Genomic DNA, 23634 nt, shown 5'->3' with positions numbered 1-23634 from the left:
ATATTTGAGCTTTGGATCACTGGTCAGACAAAAGAAGGAATTTGAAGACTTCACTTTGGCCTCTGAAACACTGTGACTACACAATTAATTGATTATATAAAAAAATAATCAACATATTAATCAATAGTGAAAATATTATAGCCCTAACTTGGCCCTACTGTGCAATGAGCTTCACTGGAGAGTCTAAAGCCAGTTTTATGGCATATTAATTAATGGTTGTAATTATGCATCGCACAGGTTTTATGGTTTCGTTTAGTGACGCTCAGCCATCGGCTGTGTTTTCATAACCTGCTGCGAGGGAGGATCAGGTGGCGAGGAACACGTGGTAATGCAAAACGGCAAAGCACGCTATGACTTCACAGCCTTGAAGTGGAAAGCAATAAGTCAGATTACATCACACACACACACACACACACATACCGTGAGCTTACACCTCACAGTAAATTCATACATAAATGCCAGCCGGAGACCTTGACAGCTGGAGCAGTTCGAATCATTCCAGCGCCAGTGGCCCTGACTTGTACTTGGCTCTCACTTTTGTCTTGTTCCCCCGGCATCTAAAAGGCTTGTGTGCTTCACAGAACATCACATCCTCCTCCAATGTGTCTGTTCTGCTGTCATGCACTGACTAAAAGACAGACTGATAGTCAGACACACAGGGTTTTGGCACACACTCACACACATATAAATATGCTAAAAATTAATATACAGAAAAAAATGATAGTATACCACAGATGCATGAAATGAAAAATAATGTAGAAACACTTCTGTTACACCATTAAACATGAAAACCTCATTAAGGTCGTAGTTAATTATTTTTAGATTTCAATTTCAAACCCCATTCAAGTCAAATTAACTGCTCTCGAATTTATTGGGACCCCAGATGCATGAAAAATGCACAAAACAAAAGCATACGTAACCTACATACCCACACAGATGCGTCTTAAAATACAACACAAAACACGGTTTGATGCAGACAATCCAATCAGAGCTGTAGCTTGTCATTATATAAAATAAATCTTTAGTCTATACTGAAATTATTCAACAAATTCAAATCCAATCATATCCAGTCGAAATGACCCAAACTACCGCATATTTCTTTGGACGAAACGCAATCATGCAAGAACCATGATGGCTTAAACGAAGTGTAATTCCAAAATCTGAGCTCCTTTATTTTAAGAAATAAAGATGAGAACTTGCTTAAGAGAAAAATGTGTTTAATTGGCTCCCGGTGCTGATATGACAATCTGTGGCTGTTGATTAATTAATAGTGCATGCTGCTGCTGCTGCTGCTGCTGCTGCTGCTGCTTGTCGGATGAGTCCAGAGACAAGATGATATGTGTGTGGGGAGGAAAAAAAAAAAAAAAAGCACTAGCTTGGATATCAGAAAGAATATATGATAAAGATGAGCGGTGCATTGTGGGAAGCACAGCGTGTGTACTCATGATGTGTGCACGTGTGAAATCATCTATACACAGTGGATATACCTCTCTGCACATCCTGATGTCAGTTGAAAAACAACAGCGAGTCTGTGTGCACCTGTGCGTCCTCTGAATGTGTGTGTGTGTGTGCTGCAGTTGCACGTGTGTCAAGGTGTTAGTACATTACTTTAATGAAAGTCACTGTCCTTGGCGAAGGACACAACTGTTCAGACACTGAAGGCAGCTCTGCTTTCCCCCAGTCCTTTACACACACATATACACACACATACACACACATATACACACACACACATATATTAAACCCTCCGCCCTTTGCTTTCCTGTGATGCTCATCTTCTCTCAGAGACTGAGAGTGTTAAAGGATGAAGGGGAGAGCGTGTGTGTGTGTGTGTGGAGGTGGGGTGTGGGTGTGTGTGTGGGGGGGGTGCAATCAAAAGACAGTGAGGGGGTTGAGGAAGGAGTAAGGGGCATAAGAAATGTAGTCGAGGAACTGTATTGAAGTCTGAGTCGGAGAGGGGAGGGGACGGATCCTGGGAGGCAGACTGGAGTAAATCTGAATATGACATTGACTCTGCTGTGAGTCAGAGAGATATTTAGACACACAGGAACAAACATATGAACGCAGAAATAATGAGAGAACAGTGTGTGAAAATACTATTTAGACACAGAAACATTGGGACAATTTTTCAGTTTTAGTGCTGATATAATACTCCAGTTTCGCACTGTACTGATAGTTGAGGTTTTTTTATATCTTAGCTTGAGGAATATAAACTTACTTGCTTTCAACAACATTTAAAGGCTTCATTGGTGGATGGATTTGCTCAGTTTGACCATGTTGATAAGTTTTTGTCAAACTGTTTCCAAGCAAGATCAAAAATGTTCCCAACACGATTCTGTCAATAGAGTAACTGAGTGACTAATGAATTGGTTTTTCTCTAGTTTTCATTTCTTTATATCCTGACTAGTTATCATCTGAACCAATGTGATACATCAGTTATACCAAGATGATATTGAAATCTTACTTTGAGAAATATGAACATATTTTTCAACCAAACAATATAGATTCTGGTTTGCTCAGATGAGCACATCAATGTTATCAATAATATTTAAAAATGTTGTTGTTGTGATGATGAAATTTAATACTCTTCTAGGGAAGACACACAATAAACCCTTTTGGCTTTTTGGCTCTGCCTGCACAACTCTTGTATGTATATTTTGCAAACAAACAAACAAAATCTATTTTTGCATTTGACAAAAAAAAAAAAAAAAAAACACAAAGAGCAATGCAAGTTTTCCTAAATAAAGTCCCAACCTGCACCCCCCCCCCCCCCCACCCAAAAAAAAAACTACTATTTGAGCAAATAATCCATCAACAAAAATGATGAATTTGACCAGACTTTAGTATTTTTGATGTTTGGTGCAACAGACACTTTTCATTTGGTACCAAAAACTCATTTAAGGTTCAACACTCAGCCCGAATTCATTCAAGCATTGTATGTACACACACACAGATTCTGTTCCCTTTTTTACACATGCATCTTAGGCAAGTCACATAACTATTACCTGATATCAAAAAGACAGATGTACGTAAACGCAGCCAAGAAGGATTAGACACAGATTGCGGTCCAGTTGTTCAAACCACCTCGGGAGCCGGTTTGAGACAAACCAGATGTTTAAAAGTAAAAAAAAAATGCATCTGTGTCTCTAAGCCGTGTCACAATTCCTGCCTAAGTCCTGCGTCTCCCTACCTGTTGCCACTTCCCCGGTGACTCTCTACCTCTCTCTCTATCTATCATCCATGTGTGTGATTGTGTGAGTGGAGACAGGTGTGCTGCAGTCGGAGCAGAGCCCCACCAGCTGCATCCAGTTCCATAATCAAGACCTCTACTCATACTCAGCCCTTCCAAATTGTAGCCTCTGCACCAGTCAGTCTACGCTTCAACTCATTTATTGCCTGTATTTATCCTGAGGGGTTTGTTGTTGCCTGTATTCTGTTCTCATGCTGTTTCTCTTGTTCCCTGCAGTCCCTTCTGCTCCGTCTCCCGTCCCCCGTCTGCTGTCCCTCGTCTCGTCAGCCCCGTTTCCACTGATTCTGCTCCAGAGCTGCTCTCCTTTCCCCCAGCCTGCATCAGCCCCAGTTTTTTCCCAGCTACCACTATTAGTTTCCCCTGGCCTGCTTTAATAAACACCTTGTCCTACAACGTCTCTGTCTCCTCGCCTCTGTGTTTCTGCACTTTGGTTCATCTGCTCCGCCCCCACGTAACAAGCCACACATGTAATCTTTACTCTGCCTAAACTGGAACAATGCCAGTAATCGGTCTGTGGAAGAAAACACTTCTGTCAGTTGTGTTTGTTGATGCTGAGCAAAACATTTGTCTTGCTGTAGGGGACTGACTTCTCAGCTAGTGCTCGAGCCCAGGCTCATCAAAATGCTTTTTTAAAGTCTTGCTGTTTTTAAATAAAAGGATATTTTTGTGACATTATTGCGAAGTTGGTGGTAAATGTTGGGCTGAGTCAAATTAGTGGTTGAAGTTGCATTTTTTTCAGTCTATTTCTGAATAATCCTCACAGACTGAAATACAAGCTGCTGAGGATGCGATGGAAACAAAACTAAAATTATTTTCAGCCTTGCAATGACAAAAATGTTGGAAGACATATTTCAGCTTTCCTGCAAGTTGGTAGAGACGTGTTCATACCATCTCTGTGTAAATCTAAGCCTGTTTAGACTGTTTTAATTTCTAAATGGGGGGGGCACATCTCTCTTCTTCGCTCTCTCTACACACCTACACACAAACACACATACAGACACACAACGGTTAATGAAGGAGGAACGCATGCATCAGCAGTCATCACACACTTGGTTTGCTAAGAACAGACGTATGAAGCTGCCAGTGGAGTGACAAAAAGGAGAGAAAGAAACAGACGAATGACAGGAGAGAGAGAGCAATTTACTGTATCCAAGGGACCTGAGGGAGTTGGGGACATGCAACACTTGTGGAGGATAAAGCAAACAGCGACAGTAGATTACAGCACAGCTGATGGGAAGAACAAAGATAGAACAGAGAACGAACGAAGGGGGGGAATGAAAGAGGGAACGAACGAGAAGGAGAGATGAATGGAGGCAGGGAGGCTGAAGAGGCTGTGCTGGAGGAACAGGTAGAAAAGGCTGCATTCGACGGCCAATTATTACAAACAGACACAGAAACAACAACACACTTGTTAGGGCATTGAACCCATATGTTCCAGTTCACGTGTCTCTGCACACTTCACACGTACAGTATAGACCTGCACTACCTTCCTCATTAACTGAAGAAACATCCTCACACAGAGAGGCTCACTTGTTCTTCGCCCATATCAAGTAAGCTTCTGCACACATGTATCACCTCTCTATCTTTAATCGTCTTGGCGCCAAATAAAAGATGTAGAGGGAGGTGTTGGAAAAAAAAAGGTCTTTGACTGCAACATCAACCACACAATATAAGAAGGTGATACATGAGAGCATGGAGGATTGTTTTTAACATGGCTCTTGAAGTCTGGGATCTGTTTTCCTTAGTCATGCAGGATAACAAGGTGCTGTGTGTACTATATTTTTTTTCTCTTGAGCTCATCTTCACTCATTTTTAACCTGCAGGATTAACTGTACAGCATATTATAGCACCTGTGATACTGAAGCACAAATCAGAGGAGAAAAAACATTGTTTTTGAGGAGTGTTATTTACACTGTAAAAAAAAGTACATTTGCATACAATATGCAGGAAAATTTCACCTCATTTTATACATATTTCACATTTCTGAATGTCTATAAATTAACAGTTAATGGCTGATTTTAGATTTTCTGCCATTGATTTACAATTAAATTCTAATTAACTCCTAAATACAACCAATCTGTCTTTTAAAAATAAAGTCAACACTTGTTTTTCTACAGCATGACTGATCTTGTATAATTTTACAAGGTTTTATTGGTAAAAATCCACCAAGAAATACATTTTACAGTCATATTTCATAATGAAAGAATAATGGCTTTCTGTTGCAAACTGGCCAATTCCAGTAATCGTGCAACATGAATGTGTTTTATAAGGTTGTGCTGGTTAAAATACTTTAAAAGTTGAATATTATGAGTAAATCCTTTGGCCCTGAACCCTCATAGACTTAATTGACGTCACCTGGTAAGTGCTTGAATGCGAGACGCTGCAAGGGCTTGAAATGGTATCATGTTACCTTGACAACACTAAAACATGTTATGCAGGACTGTGGGTTTGGGACTTTTTATTTTATGATTTTATACACACACACACACACACATATTTAGAAATCCTCATCATGTCATCATATGACAAACAACTACAAACGGTTCTGGCTGTGAATCCCCAGCGAGATATGTCTTGTAGCCTAGTTGCTCCTTCCATGTTTGTTTACTGTTTTGTTTTGTTTTTTCGCGTTTCCGGGCTTCCCCTGGTAACCTCGTATTTAATGTCATAATGCTATGAACTGTGGGTAATTCCCTCAAACAAAGTCTGCAGACATGCAGACTTACAGAACGTGTGCATAAAGGGCTCAAAATGTCTACGAGAGAGCCCTCATGCACTTGATGATTTGACAGTGAGACAGCACTAAGCCCTCGCAGACTTAGCGGGAACGCGCCTCAAAGTCCGTGAGTCCATGATTGTGGACATTGTGATTGGGGCCTTTAATGCCACAAAAGTGACAGGTCTAAGTCAAATGATGGTGATTCTGCCAAATGGCCTCATTTATACAAGACTGTGTTAGTAGGAAATACACAGATATAAAATTTTACTGTTAAATTAAGTGGCAAGTCTTTTTCTTAAAAATTAATGTGAGATGATGGTGATTCTGGCTGTATTATTACAAGGTTAAGACATGTTGTCCCAGAGTGGGAGAGTGGTGGGGAGGGAGATAGATTGTCCTGAATTATCGATAGCATTGCATTGATTTGCACAAAGAACCGTGAATTCATTGTCTCCGTCCTTTGTGCACAGTTCATCTGGTTATTGGCTTTCAGCACCATGGACAGCTGCCCACGCAAGCAACAATATTACCAAGGTTTTCCTGCAGGACACACAATGTGCTTGTACACGTTCTTGGACCCTGAAGAGATCTGATACTGTCTGAATGTGACTTTAAAGTCTATTTCTCTGGATTCATGGACAGAGCTTTTCACTGAGTTTCTCAGACAGTGCTCGGCCTCCGGCGATACCAAGAAATGTCTTACTTTTTGGATAATTAGAAAGACATTTTCATGCATTTCTTGTGGATGTTTGGTTAGCCTTGAATATTCAGTCTGACAATCTGTTTTTTCAAATAGACCCGATACTGGCTAAAGAGTTTCACAGGGACAACGGGGATCAATACGATCACTGTAAATGTGCCAATGTTATATACTGTAAGTGGCTAATTTTCCACCGTCATCATTTGTCTAGATGTTAAATTAGCCATTAAAATAACAAGGAAGCAGGCAACATTTTTTATTCCTTCAATACCCAATATCTATCCCAGAAGCCATGACAACATGCAGCTATAGCCATCTATACATACTTTGTCTGAAAAACAAACAATAAAAACATTAGCATTTGCCATTTAAAACAATTTTTATGCGATCAGGAAGTTCAGACAAAACAATAAATATACAGTATTAGCTTGCTGGCTAACGCTAGAGTCTAAACATTTTTCAGGTTTATACAGTAATGACTGAAAATATCAATATTATATTATTGGCTAGTGGCTACAGTAAACACAAACAGGTTACGTGCATAAGTATTTCCTCAGTAGTTGGCAGTCCAGGTTTCTGTGTGCTCTGGAGACAAATACTGTACATCAACCAGGCGTACTTCAAAAAGAGTCTCTCATCTCTGTTTTTATGCCAGTGAGCCCAAGGACATATTACAGTTAATTGGGTTTTGGTACATGCTGTATTTAAAATAACTTTAGTCTGAAGCTCTGTCTCTTTGACTATCTCTTTGTTGTCTTTGTTAAAGTGTGTTCAGACTGAAAGCAAAGTGACTTTTAGCCTTGTGTTATTTGCGAGAATTTACACTTCTGGATCGTTTGTTCAGTCAGGTTTTAGCTAACAATGTACGAACAGACTGTGTGAGCGGTCGGTTTGTGACATCCTGGCTTAATTTGCATTTAAAATTCATATAAATTCACCTTGCGTCACGCCTTAGTACTCCTTTAGAGGTTTAGGGGTGAATTACTACCCTTTGCCATCAACAGGAATGTGTATTAAGGCTGCAATTAACCATTATTTTCATTATCAATTAATCTGCTGATTGTTTTCTCGATTGTTTGCTCTGAAAAATGCCTGAGCCTATGCCAAAGATATTCAATTTACTATCATGTATGACACAGACAAGCTTCATACCCTCACATTTGTGAGTCTGAAACCAGCAAAACTAAAATGGTTATCAAAATAGTTGTCGATTTAATTTTCTGTTGATCAAAAAATTGATGATTCAACTAATCGCTCCAGCTCTAATGTGTATCACATCACCTCGTGTGTGTGCAAGTATGAAGCATGAACTACAAAGCATGGACCGACCCATCAATTCATCGCTCCCTAGTGGTCAAAAATTCCACCGATTACCTTTAAACATCGCTGTGGTTAAAATATAAACCTGATATTTGTGTCCTCCTGACCTGCAGCGGTAAGCTGACATGCAGTTTTCTTGTTTCTTATCTGATAGCAACTACACTGTGTTTGACCCACAAAAAGCACAACATCAAAGACTACAAAGTTGTAAATATAAAGCAGCTGGGTTCTCTCAAAGTCACTGAAGTAAAAGTTAATGTTCCCTCTGCTCTTCAGAACCAAAAAGATGCAGCAAACACAATACAAACTGATATTGAGTTCTCCCTCTCAAGTCTTGCTTAGCAGCCTCCTCGTCACCCTCTCTGATGGAAGCTGTATTTCAAATACATATTTATCGGAAATCTATACGCTGTGCCTGTGCCCTGCTGCAAACATAAAGATTATCTCACACATGAATCTATTCTACGTATCCTCGGAGTCAATATGATGACAGTTCGTTAGGTCGGTCCAGACAGAGGATGTAACTGTGTCGTCAATATTCCTGACTCTGCTCTCTTTTTTTCCTCCGTGTGTTTAATTTCATTTAATAAAACTGAAACGTCAACAACAGGACGTTTTTTTCTTACAAAGCACTGCTGGGACATTCTCAGAGTGTGTGAGTAGATATTTTTAGGTGCACCAGAGGGAGTTTAGGCAGTCCAGTAACGAGTGACAAGCAAGTGGGTAACCTGGTTTTTCTGAGACATAAAAAGAATCATGTGAATCCCCAGCGAGCATGAAGACTCCAGGCCCAAAACGGACTCTCTCCCTCCTTCTCCAAACAGGATATCTCCACGTCACACACATAGTGTCTCTATCTATTTTCCTCTTGTTCTACTATAATTATCTGCAGGCACTTTAAAAGCCCTTCTGTCACTTCTAGCTGCTCACACACACATACTGTATATACTGTACTGTGCATATTACACTACGCTATGCCTCCATGGTCGGCACGTTGCCTTGAGTGGGCAGAGAGAGTGAGTGGTCACATTACACTGCGGTTACATCACATTCCTTCAGTCTCCTAAGCAACCAGGTGTCCTCACACACAAACCAAAGAAACACAACTGTGACCCTGTTATGTCATCCTCCAGTTGTCACACAATGTTCAAGCTTCCATATCAAACAAAAAAAAAAAAACACATTTCACGACATCCCAGTTCTAGTGTAACGCCGTGCAAGGGCTTAGCGGTGTTTGGTGCAGTCGATGGGGCTGCTCTTGGACAATGAAAACAGCCTGGACAGGCCAGTGGGAGGTGTGAGTTTCTGAGAGCAGTGAAGTAGAGTTTGGAAAGAGGCATGGCTTTTCTTCCCTGAAAGAATATGGCGAAGTAACTCATCTGAAGCCAAAACTCTGATAGAGGAGAGACTTGATGCAGGTGGGCTGGACGTCGATTTTTCAGAAGCAAGAGAAAAAAGAAAATCAGCGGTCACTGCCTTGGCCCACAGATATTACACCACAGTTATGTAAAAAAAAAAAAAAAAGACAGAAAATATGGAGAGAAAAGAAGACAGCGATAGTAAACCATGACTGTTATAGAATAAGCATGATGGAAGATTTCAGCTTGTCATCAGAGTGTATTCCTCTAAATATTCTTAAAAGCTCTTGTGTGTTGTTTTTTTGGTTCCCAGTGTCTTGTTTTTACTCCCGAAGGACCTCAGTAAAGGAAAATCCTTGTACATTAAAACTCTGGTCCCATTTTTGTAGTTTTTGCCATCATTTCTATGAGTTATGATAATACTATACATACTGACAGTCACACAATGTCACCAGATTATCTAAACGACTTCAAAGACAGGTTTCAAGTCTGTCTTAAAACAACAGTCAGGTGCCCAAATGATCATTGAAACACGTTTTTTTTGTCACGGATTCACCGTCTTAGTGACTATTTTTCATGTTGCTCACCTGCCTGATCACTAACTCTCCTGTCATTGCAGATCCTGACACATCCATCTCCTCACCTGGATCCCATTAGGCTCATCAGTCACTCCTTATAAATGCTGGTCCACATTTACAGGCTCCTTGCCAGATTGTCTAGTGTGTTTGTCTAGCTTTCCAGCATTTCTTTATCTATCTGTCTCCTCGCCTGCTACCTGATCTTGAGATTTGCCTATTTCCTTGGAGTTGTCTGCTTGGTTTGTGACCCCTGCTTGTTTTTTTTGGACTGATTAAAGAATATCGGACTCTGCTCCTGTCTCTGAGGTCGTGCTTTTGGGTTCTGAGGTTCTGAGTCGTTACGTTTTTTAATGTAATCGTTCCTCCTGTTGTAATACTGGCCTTCAGCTGCGCTCACAACGTAAGTGATGGGGGGACAAAATGCCTCATTTTTAGTAAAAAAAAAGTTTATCTGAAGATAGTATGAGGCTTCAGATGTCCAAGTTAGTCGAATAAACTGGAAATCTTCCACAGATACAGTCTTTTTAGTTAAAAAAGAGGATTTGAAGAGAATTTGTCACTAAAAAGACTGAAACATTGACTTGATTTGACTAATTTTGATGATAAATAAATACATTTTTGCACAGAAGGAGGATTGTGGGTTTTGTTCCCCTTCACTTACATTGTAAGTGCATTATGAAGGGATCTTTTAATGGTCAGTATGAACAGGAGGAATGATGACAGCAAGAAAAACATGTGTCAATGTTCATTTGGGCTCCTGACTGTTGTTTTAAGACAGATCTGAAATATTGTGAATCTATTCTTTAGTTTAGAGGCAAACCTGAACAAGAGCAAGTCAAAGTAGCCAGTAATATTAGTAATTATTTCACCGTTCCCCTTCGTTCTCTGTTGTTTGGTTAACAGCCTGTCTGATTATCTGACTGCTTGTGTTTCTTGCCTTGGTGACGGTTTCTTTTTAGCAACGTGTTCCCAAATATCAACTTCCACGAGTACGTTATTGCCCATAGAAATAATGACCAAACCTACGAAAATAAGATAAAGGTTGTAAGAAACTGGGATTTCCCTTAAACCTTCAGTTCCACAGAAAAATCTAAAAATAATGTAAACTTAAGCTACAGCACACTGAATGGCAGCAACATCAAAGAGAGGACAAAGTGAAAGCAAAAAAACGGAGAAAAAAAACATGGAGAGGCGGCAACATATGAGCTGTGTGTTCATATGTGTGTGTCCTCCCACCTCCGGGGTTCTCAACCATGTTATCTCCTGAAGGTGATGGAGGAGGATTTGTTTCCTGAAATTATCAAAGCCTCGGTTTGGCAGAGAAACGTCCTCCAGGTGTAACCGGTCATGCAGCGTTTTGCATTGTGCCATAAACCTGATTACTGAAACCTGGCTCGTGCTGTCTGGACATTGCGTCCACGTCCAGGGAGACGCCTGTGTATCAATGGCTGGACAATAGCTGCTGTTTGCTCCCTTTTGGATTAAAAATGAGAGGGGATTGACACTCTGTCTGTGTGTGTGTGTGCTCTGGAACCAAAACACATTATAAAACCACACTTCAAAAAGAGTCTCTCATCTCTATTTTTACGCCGGTGAGCCTGAAGACATATTATGGTTAATTGGATTTTGGCACTTGCTGTATTAAAAATGATTAACGTTTAGTCACCAGTTGTGACTGGTTTGCATATTTTGAAAACGGTCATCATCTCCTGTCTTTGTCTGGACTGATGATTGTTTGAAAAGTTCAAGCTTCGCAGACATAGGACACAGAAACTGACTTATGAAACAAAACGTCTGACACAATCTAATTGCAATCTTTTTTTTCTTATTCAAGAGGCTGCGCTAAATGGAAAAAAACTGATGTACAATACACTGACAGACAGCAGTACATCATTCCTTTACCCCTTGTGACCCTTAAAAACCGCCTATGAATATTCCATCAGACAGCAGGGCCTCTGCTCTACTTCATTTAGTGATTCAGTCAGTCTGTAAGTAGCTTACATAAACGTCCATATTTATGTATATGAACATAATCATAGCACAAGTGTGTAAATTCACAGAGAGAGCAGACCCAGGGGTAGGAAACGTAGAAAATGAGTATGAAAGAGCAGCAAAGACATTGGAGGAAAATGGAATAGGTTTTGCATAAATTAACTATCTGTGAATTATTTCAGTGCTGTTTCCAGGCAGGATATTTCCTCAGTGTGTGTGTGTGTGTGTGTGTGTGTGCGTATCTGGTATAATGTGCGCTGTCCACCGGTGATGATACTGCAGAGTGAGATAAATTACCTCATATTCTCATCTCTAAACCTGACTCTCAAGTGCTCAGAGCAAAGTACAGCATCATCAAGCTGTGGAGTGAATAGAGATAGTTATTGTATAACTTCTGCACCTTTCACAGTAAAAGCTGGTTGTGTTACTAAAAATCAAACTTAAGTAGGGGTTGAAAAAATTGAAATTTGAAAAACTAGTGCAGCCAAAGATTATTCAGTCTCACATAACTTTCTTTTAAATTCTAGTGAAGGAAAGCTGAGAAAGCTAAAGAAACAAAGCAACTAGCTGCAACTCTAGTTTGAGTTTATTCAACTTTAGGGCCTGCTAGTGGTGTCAACTCAGTTTATAGGCCTATAATCAATATATTTTTATATTACCTATGTATGACAGTGTGTAATGTGTTGGGCCTGGCTTGTAGTGATGAACCTACAGAGAATTATCAGCGACTCTGCAGCTCCCCTCATCTTTATAGCGAGTTTCAGCTCATCATTTAGCTTTCTGGCTGCGATTTTACTGTTATAGTTCACTCTCAGCGCTCTCATAGCATTGTTTTCAGCTGCAGAAGGCAGCTGTTTTCAGAGAAAAACCTCTAAAAACTCACTGTACACTACCTGCTAAGCACCAAACAGCAAACAGACAGTTAGCTGTAGGCTAGCTGGTGAACATAGTGGAGCATTTAGCAGCTAAAGAGCCAGATATTTCTCTCCTTCCGCTTGTCTAAGTTCTGAAATGGAACACATCTTTCTCACTTTATAATGAGCTCAAGATTGTGAATAAACAGGACTTACTCACCTTTATTGAAGCAAAATTTTCTAGTTTTGAGCTATTTGTAGTCTTCATTTATGCCAAAGATAAGTTGGACTTTTTTTTATATAATTTAGAATAATTATGTTTGATGGAAAGATGCAGCCATAAAAACTATGGAGTCTTAGGTTTGAATATGTAACTAGGTGTAAACTGGACGAAGCTTTAGAAGTCGATACAGAATGTATATGGTAGTCTCAATGTGGAATAAGATGATTTTAACAGCTGTAAAGCTAATTGAAGGGAAATAAAAGGGTAAACCTACATGTTGAGGAGTTAATTTAATTGGTTCTGCATCCTCTGCAAACCGAGGGACACATAACTTTACAAAAAACAGCAGGAGCAAAGATTTGATTGCAATCAATTGACATTACAGCAAAAATGAGAGAGAAGTAAACTAAGAGCTGCAATTATTCTTTCAGTGTTTCATTTGATCATAAAAATGTTTGTTCTCTTAGCGACAGGCCTCTGAGCCTCTGACGTAATCTCTATTTAGATCAATTTTATGTAATTATTTCAACGTGACACTTAATTCAGTACTGATTCGTCAGGTTTATTAATTTATGCTAAACCCGTTAACGCCATCGAAGGAGCTGTAAAGAACATCTGATTCAGAAACCTGAAGGAGTTAAAGTACTCGCTGTTCGTGCCTTCCTGATGTTCAGTAACTTGTGGTATTTTAAATCCAATCCTGCTTTAAAAGCCAGTCTGAAAAACACAAGCGTCTCAGTCACTCAGAGCTGAAAAATGCCAAGGCCAAGGTTTCGAAACATGTAGAAATCCATTATACGTGCCTTGGTGGAAATCTTTTCATATTTTTTTTGAAAGCAAGCGACAAATCTGATAGATTTTTATTATATCCTACACTTTGTTTTGTTGGTTGACTTCAGTCTTTCAGAGGATTTATAAATGTTTCAGTGTATCGTTACGTCAGAGCTGTCCCTAAAAAGACCTTGTTAGCTGAAGAACATGAAGACAATTACAGTTTGTATCAGGGAAACAATGTGTTCAGTGTTGTTACATCGTGATGCTCTCAGTATATTGACAGCTCTTCTTCTGAGAGCTTTTGGAAGGCAGAGATAGATGATGTATTTTGTCATTTAGCTTGGATGATTTATTGGGCTCACAGCGAAAAAGAGTCTGTCTTATAGGATATCATCTGTCCTGAGATACACCTGTAATGTATGCATCAATTGTAAGGCTGCACACTACAGGTATACTTAAGCATATTTATATTTAGGTGTCAATGTAAATATCTATAAAGGAAAGAAACCAAGAACAGAAATTTGCATCATTTATAAATTTAGTTAAGAAGTTTGGGAGAAGACAACTGCAAATTATTATAACTGAAAAAAGGTTTATATTTACATGCTTGTCAGAATTTAATGTGTAATTTGCAGAGTTTTTTTTTAAATTTTTATTTTATTAAAAAAGCTGAAATAGATTTAACAATCTGCAGTTTTTCTTGACTTTGCAATATTGAGGCAACAATTAAAAAAAGTTTTAGTTAGATTATTTTGATTTGAATGACACCATATAATGTATAAATGTGTGTCTACAGTGCAATTTTGTTCTTAAAGGACCAGTGTCGCCTTAAGACGTAGTGGCATCTAGCAGTGAGGTTGCAGATTGCAACCAACTGAACTGAACTCCTCTTCCGAGCGTGTAGGAGAACCTACGGTGGTCACGAAACTTGTGAAAAATGCAAAAGGTCCTCTCTAGAGCCAGTGTTTGGTTTGTCCGTTTAGGGCTACTGAAGAAACATGGCAGCCTCCGTGGAAGAGGACCTGCTCCCTCTGTGGATATAAAGGGCTCATTCTAAGGTAACAAAAACACAATGACTCTTATTTTCAGGTGATTATACACTAATTAAAAATACTTAAGTCTCTTCCAGCAGATGCTACTAAATTCTACACACTGTACCTTTAAAATAAGGTCAACATGGTTTAATGTAAGGATAGGATTATTTTAGATTGCGTGACATTATCCAGAACATTGAACATGTCGTGTTTATACAGCAACTGTTTCAGCTGTGATTCCCATTTGCTTCTGCTAGTTAATTCATTCAACAGAGAAAAACACTTCCTCTGTTCAACTCCAAGGTAGCAATGTTCTCAGTCTGATTGTGTCAGTGACCCCCCCCCCCCTCCCAGACACACACACACACACACACACACACACTGACACATTGCAAGGTCAGCTGTCACAATGCAGCTCCAAAAAAAAAAAAAAAAACGCTCTAATTAAATCCACAAATGAAACAAACACTTGAAGGGCGTGTTTCTGGTTATGAATCATACATAATGACAGAGCTGAATGCAAACTGTTGGATCTGTGATGTGTGCTCTGGTTGTGTGTTGTGTTGCCATCTTTCAAACAAAATAAAACTGATATGACGTATAGTTTAAACTGCCTTCAATGTAAATTGAATGATTGTTCAAAACAAAATCAATCTGAGAGTCCTCACATACCTTATAACCTCACTTCACAGAGCATCATGTTGCAGAAAAACAGCATCAACAGCACTCATCAGCACATAACAAAGTACATTATACAACAGCTTCAAGCATGGAGGAGCTTGCTGCGATCCAGTTTGAAATTTGGGAGGGGGTTCGAGGAAGGGGGGGGGGGGGGGATTAACGAGGGCAGAAAAACAGAAAAACAATCCCAGACCCATGAGAGACTGTACAGCAGTACAGTAGCTGTGATTGGTGATTAGCGTTTAGGCTAAAATCATGATTCTCATCCTTAGCGCCTTCAGACAGGACCTCCTGGGAACTGACTGGGAAGAGTGGTGGGCTGAATACTTTAAATCAAGTGGTGTAATCAACTGAAGTTTGAAGACAAGTGATAAGATCAAGACCTGCAGATAGCTGGATAAATGAATGAGGAAGGGAAAAATGTAGTTCTTAATGTAACCTACTGACCCCTCTTATAGGCACTGCAGCGACACTGACAGTGACTGGCAGACTCTGGCTCGAAGCTAATTGTCGGGCCTGTCTGAGCATGTGAAATAATGATTTGGATCAGAGATCTGATTGCCAATAGAGTGAGTAAGTATTCATGGGCGTTTTTTTTTTTTTTCTGTGTAGACACTCCTCTTTCATGGCTACAAGTTATCAGCTCTCCACATTTCCTCTTTGCCTCTAAGAGATCAGTGAGGATAAACTCAAGTTGCTCAGTGTCGGCTGCATTTCAGAACCACGTCGTTGTCCACTCTTAATCCACTCCAGGCTTTCTCTAAGGATAATAACAGATCTACTTAAAGCCTCTCCTCACACAAGAATCCTTATGTGTGTTTGTTATCAAGGTGGGACTTCAGACTCACTATATAATCAGATATTCAGTGCAGCTACATCCACATGCAAGCTCTGTAAATTCAAGGAGGAAGGCAAGCAGTGTCCCCCATTTTGGTCTTTTCTTGCATTTATGCTTCGCCTGCTTGTACAGTGTTTGTATTTCCAAGCTAGAATATTCTATAAAGTGTTTAAACAGCCCTCTGAATATTTATCTATTACTTTATTTCTAATACCCATGGCTCTAGGGATGGCAATGTTGGTTGTTCGGTCAGTCGATTCACCTCTTTGCTCCAAACTGAAATATCTCAACTGGTGGATGGATGCCATGAATTTAAAGACATTCATGGTTCTCAGAGGATGAACCCTCCTGAGTTTGATGACTTTACCTCTAGCACCACCATTTTTGTCAGAATATTGTAGAAAACTGATAAAGCTTTCGTCCCCTGAGGATGCAGCCTATCCTAAACACTGTCCTAACAAGAAAAATGACACAGTAGGTCATAATGTCAGTACAGAATGCAGTTACATTTGAGTGACAGTTGTCATCTAATGACTGTAGTAATTATGACCTGGAGCAGTGGCACAGTTGACATCTATATATGTCAACAATTCATATGTCAAAAAAAGAGGAGGGGTGGATGGAGGCATAATCAACCAGCAACCCAACTCTGTCACAGCAGACTGCTGTTCATTTCTTGTTTCCAGCTGTGAGTCGGGACAGTTTTTTAAAAGCTACAATCATCCATGATGGCGAAGGTTGCCTAACTTTAAGGACGTAGTAACTTTAACCCACACCATATGTTTCTCTAACCGTAAAGTGATCATTTTAACCCAAACCATGATCTTTCCCTAAACGTAAGCAAGTGGTTTTTGTGCCTGAATCTAACTAGACCTTAAAGCTGGAGTACGGGACTTTCATCTCTCCCTTCTGGCAGTGAGCAGCCTGGTCGCCAGAATAAAACGTTGGCACTGTACGTTTCTGCAAACCACAGAAACGTTGAATATCTACATTTCAACACGTGAAATATGTAGCATATTAACATTTCAACAATACGTATCATATCAAAATGTCAACAAAACGTATCATCTCAACATTTCTAAAGTGACGTAGTTCACATGTGATCTATATGAGTTGATCTTTCCTATATAGGAGGAGGAGGGGCAGTTTTTTGGCAGCAAGTTGGAAATCAGCAGAGAGTACGGTTCGAGACCACCGCGAAACAGAAACCAATGTCTGCTTCCCGTTTCAACCGACAAAAGCAGGTGTTTTTAGCGAGACGTCAGGACGTTTGCAGCCGTTTTTCTGGCGAGAAAATCAGCTTTTTTTTAGTGAGACATCAGCTGTTTCTATTTTATTTTTTATTTTTATTTTAATCCAAACCATGATCTTTCCCTAACCCTAACCAAGTGGTCTTTGTGCCTAAACCTAACCAGACCTTAACCACAGCGTTGTCACACCATAAAACATCATTATTCAACTGGTAGAAATGTTAATATGCTACGTTTGTAGAAATGTTGATATGATACGTAATTTACGTGTTGAAACGTATATATTCAACGTTTCTGTGGTTTGCAGAAACGTTCAATGCCAACGTTTTCTTCTGGCGACTGGGTTGCAGTGAGAGTAAAACACTGTCGACACGTGCTTATGTCATAGCCGTAGCCTAGTCTGTCGCTACTGTTGTGGCTGTAAAACATAGTGTAACACAACCCCTGCAAAATGACTCGTTTCACTATCAGAATTTGATCCATTCAGTCTGATAACATTTAGTCCAGAACAACTACACGATTTAAATTATTTTATCCCCATTCAAGTGAGCAGAGAGCTAACCACAAGTTAGCAACTCAGCCAGTGGGAGTGTCTGGTGTGCATGCCCTGCACCGACACCAGATTTAAAAACTCAGTATGCTGTGAAATACAGAGAGCTTTATCTGGCAGTGGATAGGCTTAATCAGCATTGTGTAAACTGGTTTGGCAAGGGCTTGAATGTAACTGATGTTCATTTATATTTAAAAGTTCCACACTGCAGGTTTAACCACAGCGTTGTCACATCATAAAACATGATTATTTTTTAATAGTGATGTCTAACGGTTTTGGAAAGCACAGACAAATAATGTTGTCCTACTGATTACTGCCTATGTGTCGTTCTGGAGTCACACGACCAAATAACATATTTGGTCGTTTAATTTGGAGGACTTGTTGACTAGATGGCTTGACACATTATTTTTTTACAGACATTCATGGTTCCTATAGACAACCATTGAATGGCTTGTCATAAAATTTGGTACATACTGTCCATTCATGTTCACCTCAGGATAAACTGCAATCATTTTAGCGATCCACTGGCGCCATCATCAGGTCAAATTTTTAATTTGCCCAATACTTAAGTTTTATGACCAAATACCAGCAAAAAAAAAAAAAAATCCTGTAAAAAAAAATGTTGACATTCCCATCAGCTTCAGATTATTTTTAGTGCCAATTAGCTAATGTTTTCATGCTAAACTAAGATGGTGGCACTCGCTACACATCAGCATGTTAACATCGTCCTTGTGAGCATGTTGTCATGCTGATTATCATTTTTGCTCAAAGCACTGCTGTGCAGCATCAAAGAGCTGCTATCATGGCTGTAGACTATAACATTTAAATGATATTCAAAGGGGATAATACAGTGGGAGTTCATCTGTCATATCTTACTGTAAGAAAACCACTCTGAGAACAGTCTGTGACTTCTAGCAGGTATAATCTAAAACATCAGCCACATATCCAGTACGGCTGCATCCACAACCAATCTTTTTAAGGAGAAAGGTGAGCAGTGTCTTCCATTTTCTAAGCCTGATGTAAGGTGTTTGTTTATTTCCACGACATGTTCAAACAGCCCCATGAGCACCCTTCGCTTCCACTATCATTGTCTAACAACAGAAAAAAAGGACAGCTTTAGTGTTCTGTGTTTTTTGCACAGAATAATTTATTTTTTTTTAGATTGAAAAGTAACTATTGCCTTAAAATTTATTCTACTAGACTTCAGTTTTTGCTGCTCTGAAAAGTGAGTTTGTGTATTTAAATTATTATAATCTATATTTGCTATTTTTGGCATTACTATAAGCTAACATTCAATTGATATTCCGAGTGAATAAACCATGCAAGTTCAGCTGTCTAGAAGGCTGTTTTTCTGTGTTGGATATTAACATGCAGTGATTAAAACAGGCCAAAAAAAAACAAACAAACAAACAAAAAAACAAACTACCCCCTGACAGATGTGGGCTACTTTTGCTGTCCATCAGCACTGAGCTGAAGTTGCAGGTTGCATGCGCCAGGTCATCGCTCTCTGTGTGATGCTGATGTTGCCAAAGCAGTGACCACACACACACACGCGCGCGCGTCTCCTTTAAGGAGATGTACGCATCAGCTGTGGTTACTGATAAATAAACACAGCAGATGCTGATTTTCTGATCTTACATCTCCGTATTTGGCCCAGTTCAAAATGAGACTGTCCTCTGCTGGCGCGATGCAACATGGCTGTGATGTGCGCTCACACATCCAGTTTTCTCTGTATCCGTCACATGAAAGACCCCGCACGGATTGCATAAAGAGGATAACTCACGCGCTCCGGTTGATCGATCCATAGATGCCATCGGGAGGATGGGAGGCGGGGTGGTGGTGGTGGAGGGGGGGTGGGGGGGACAGAGCACCCCCCCAAAAAAAGCGCTCTCTACCACTGTGTGTCCAATACCCCGGTGGTGGTAGCCTGCTGGCCGCTGCTCCAGTCCTCCTCCTCCTCCTGCCGTTGCTCCTGTGGCACGGACAAGCACGCCTCCTGTAGCTGCTACTGTGCAGGACTGAGCATCACATCGTTACACCGTGGAGCCCCGCTAGTGTGGGATGATGATGTCGCGGGAATAGGAGCGTCAGTCTCTCCTTTTAACGAGAACATCTATGTCTTCTGCCTGAGTCACCCTACATCTTAGAGGGAGAGCCAAGGCAACAGCAACCTGGAGAAAAGATTTATGTGTCTTTGATGTTATTATTTTTGACATTTGCCCACCAGGAATTATACTAACACCCTACCCCAAGTCCTTACAGAGTTTCTGAACAGGAGAGGAGATCACAATAATCAGTTTGAAGTGTATTTATAGCTCATGCTTTATGCAAACAATTCAACAGCTTACATTTAAAGCCACATGGCTCCACCAGTGGATATATCCTCTATACATGAAAGCTCCTCACACCTTCTGTCATCCAGACTGTGAAGGAAAAGTGTCTGTATATGGCTAGAATTAACATGAAGAAGAGTGTCAGGGGCTGGCAACATATTTTAAATGTGCGTTTTGCAGCTTTGACCCATATATGAATCATCTGAGTGGTGCACATAACCTGAGTCAAGGATGAGAAATGGTTATTGACTTTCACCATTTAATATTTAATCAGTTACGTTGCTAATTCATTTTAATGTGCAGGAATCATTGCTGTTTCCACATATTTTTGTATAACTACTCCAGATGACCGATACATTTAGTAGGGATTTTGTTACTTTTGGGACTTGTAGCCTGATCTGCAGCCATATTTTCTACACTTGTTTAACACCTTTTTCACATTTTAATGAATAATTTCAACACAAACTTCATTGTGACCTATATTTGGCTTTATTTGCAGAACAGATTTTCTAACCAATACGTACAGTACATGGATAAAGTATGTGGACACTAAAATATTACACCCATATGTGATTGTTGAGCATGCATTTCCAAATGTGCATTAATCTGCTGCTTTAGCAGCCTCCACTCTTCTGTTTTCAACGATGTTTGCAGATGAGGCCTGGCTTGCAATTTGCATTCCAGTTCATCCCAAAGGTGATGGACGGGGTTGAGGTCAGGACTCTGTATGGACCAGTTAAATATATCTGAATCAAACTGGAAAACCATTTCTTTGTGGACCTGGCATGTTGAAGCAGGTCTTCCCCAAACTAGTGACACAAAGTTGGAATCACACTATTGTCTAAAATATAATTTGTCCTGTAGAGTTAACATTTCCTTTAATTGGGATTCAGGCTAAACTATGAAACCAACACAAGACCAAAAGTACACAAAAGACAAGGGCGTCCACATACTTTTGACCATGTAGTGTAAATAATCTGAAAGATACTGTAGACAAAAACATACCTCAATTCATTGTGAACCTGAATTAATACAAATACAATTGCAGATTACATTAGAGCTCCTACAATTAGTCGATTAATTGATTAGTCGATCGTCAAAAACTTAATCAGCAACAATTTGATATTCGATCGATTAATTGTTTGGTTTTTTTTCAAGCAAAAATGCCAAATATTTGATGGTTTCAGCTTCTCAAATGTGAATATTTGCTGTTTTTCCTCGTCATAGATGACACTTAATTGAATATATTAACATTTTAGACAGTCGATCAAACAAAACAAGCAATTTGAAGACATCACTGTGGCCTTTGAGAAATCGTACAACAGACTTTTTTTTTTTTACTATTTTTTTCTTAACATTTTAAAGTGTACAAACAATTAATAGAGAAAATAATTGGCAGATTGATCAGTAATGAACATAATCGTTAGTTGCAGCCCTATGTTACACACAGTCCACAGTCATGTTACATCATTTTACACAGAACACAAAGCCTTTTGTTCCACATATTATAACACCCCATATCACCTTTAATTTCACTGAATCAGTAGGGACTGTTTTGCAGCCTGGTGGAAGAAGGTGATATTCTGAGCGCAGAATATGTGCTTGGTCAGAAAACTTCATAAAAGAGCCTATTCATTGAAGGTGTTACTTCGTTGCATAAAGGGATTTAGGCTTTCGGTTGCACAAGACGTTCACCAAACCAGCTGAAATCTTGATACTCTCCAGGACAGCACGCTTAAAATGCAATCTCTCAATATAAGTCTTCCAAGCTGGCGTAAAAGAAAAAGAAGCTTTTTGCCTCTGGGATCAAAAACCATCTCCTCCACATCTTTTCTACTTTCAGTGTGAGATGGTTCTCATCACACCATTTCACGACTCTCCCCTTTTACTGATGAGGTGCTATTCTTGTGCATTAAGCCCAATATAGCTGCTTCATCTGAGAATTCGATGACACAATTATAAGGTTTCCTGCCTCTGCAGTTCGTGTATGTAACCGGAGTAGGACAGGAGAGCAAACACTGACAACGGACTATTCTAGATCACAGGATGGGGATTTATTTATTAGAAGAGAAGAGAAGAGTAGAATCTCTAATTCAGAGGCTCATCTAAATGCATTTTCACCTGCCTTTTATTTACTTCAGGTTCAAATATTATGATCAATAAAGTGGTTTAAAATACCTCTTTGTGTTCAGCAGCTTCATGCTGTTTCATCTGAACACTGAAGGGCACAAACAGTTGTGTGCTTAATTTTATTTTTGGAACTGTGAAGTTTTTGGATGTACTGCATATTTAAGTATAATACCATGTTTTGCATTACTGAATAACAAACTCTAGACACATCAAATGCTTAATTTGTTCATAGACACTATATGACATCTACTTGGACACACATAATAAAACAAACTGAGTCAGGCATACTGTATGTTTTGGTTCTGCACACATATTATCCTCATAGTATCCCACAAAACATCCTAGGAAAGGACCTCCCCAAATGCCTGTCCCTTTATGTATGTATGTATGTATGTATGTACAAAGCACAAATAGTGTTTTTTTTTTATGAATAATTGTTTCATACAAATGTTTTAAAAATTATTTGTTTTTGGGAAGAAAAAAAAGCATGGTCGGTTACATCGTTATCAGCAGGTCTCAACGAGGGGAGTCACATCCACCTGCTACATGACGCACATTTCCTAATTTGGACATCACTCCTGGAGTTGGGGATGTTCCCCAGAGATAAAGTTGAACTACTGACACACACAAAGTGCTCCCAAGGGACTCTCCATAACCTGTTGTTCCACTTCTCCTTTCCACAAAGTTAGGTTGTAAAAAATAGGCAATAAATGAAAAGTGCGAAGCAAGAATCACCTTTGAAGCTCTTCTCTACACGTTACACGCTGTGCTGTCTCGGTGTTATGGGTGTATAAATAGGTAGAGGTCTGTCTGCAATGAGGTGATGAGTAAAGTTTTAGTTCAGTAATCAGCGCAGTCGTCTATGATCTGGGAGACTCCAGTTCGAGACCCGGTGTGGGGACCTCCTTCATAAGGTAGTTTATCCATAAACACTTATTGTAACACTTTAATTTAAAATTAAAAGCATAATAAAAACATAAAACAGGGTTTTTAAGCCTCTTTCCACTTTTATTTGAATACAAATACAAATAATTTTGCTGCCTCAACAAA

The 23634-nt window shown here is 39.6% G+C and overlaps 1 protein-coding gene and 1 long non-coding RNA gene across 2 annotated transcripts in view; one reads left to right on the top strand and one right to left on the bottom strand.

The window, feature by feature from the left end:
• Positions 1-19963, bottom strand: part of tbkbp1 (TBK1 binding protein 1) — a 66760-nt gene extending 46797 nt beyond the window's left edge. Inside the window, exon 1 of the mRNA XM_042396948.1 lies at positions 19905-19963. The gene's annotated coding sequence lies outside the window, so the exon portion shown is untranslated. The remainder of the gene's footprint in view (positions 1-19904) is intronic.
• Positions 3191-3643, top strand: LOC121886722. Its single transcript, XR_006092827.1, has 2 exons — positions 3191-3367; positions 3467-3643. It is a non-coding gene; the product is annotated as an uncharacterized LOC121886722 (long non-coding RNA).
• Positions 19964-23634: the final 3671 nt, after the last annotated feature.

This window comes from Thunnus maccoyii, chromosome 20 (genome assembly GCF_910596095.1).
Source record: "Thunnus maccoyii chromosome 20, fThuMac1.1, whole genome shotgun sequence".
Classification (NCBI taxonomy): domain Eukaryota; kingdom Metazoa; phylum Chordata; class Actinopteri; order Scombriformes; family Scombridae; genus Thunnus; species Thunnus maccoyii.
The sequence above is the reverse complement of the archived record's forward strand: the minus strand, read 5'-3'. Positions and strand labels throughout refer to the sequence as shown.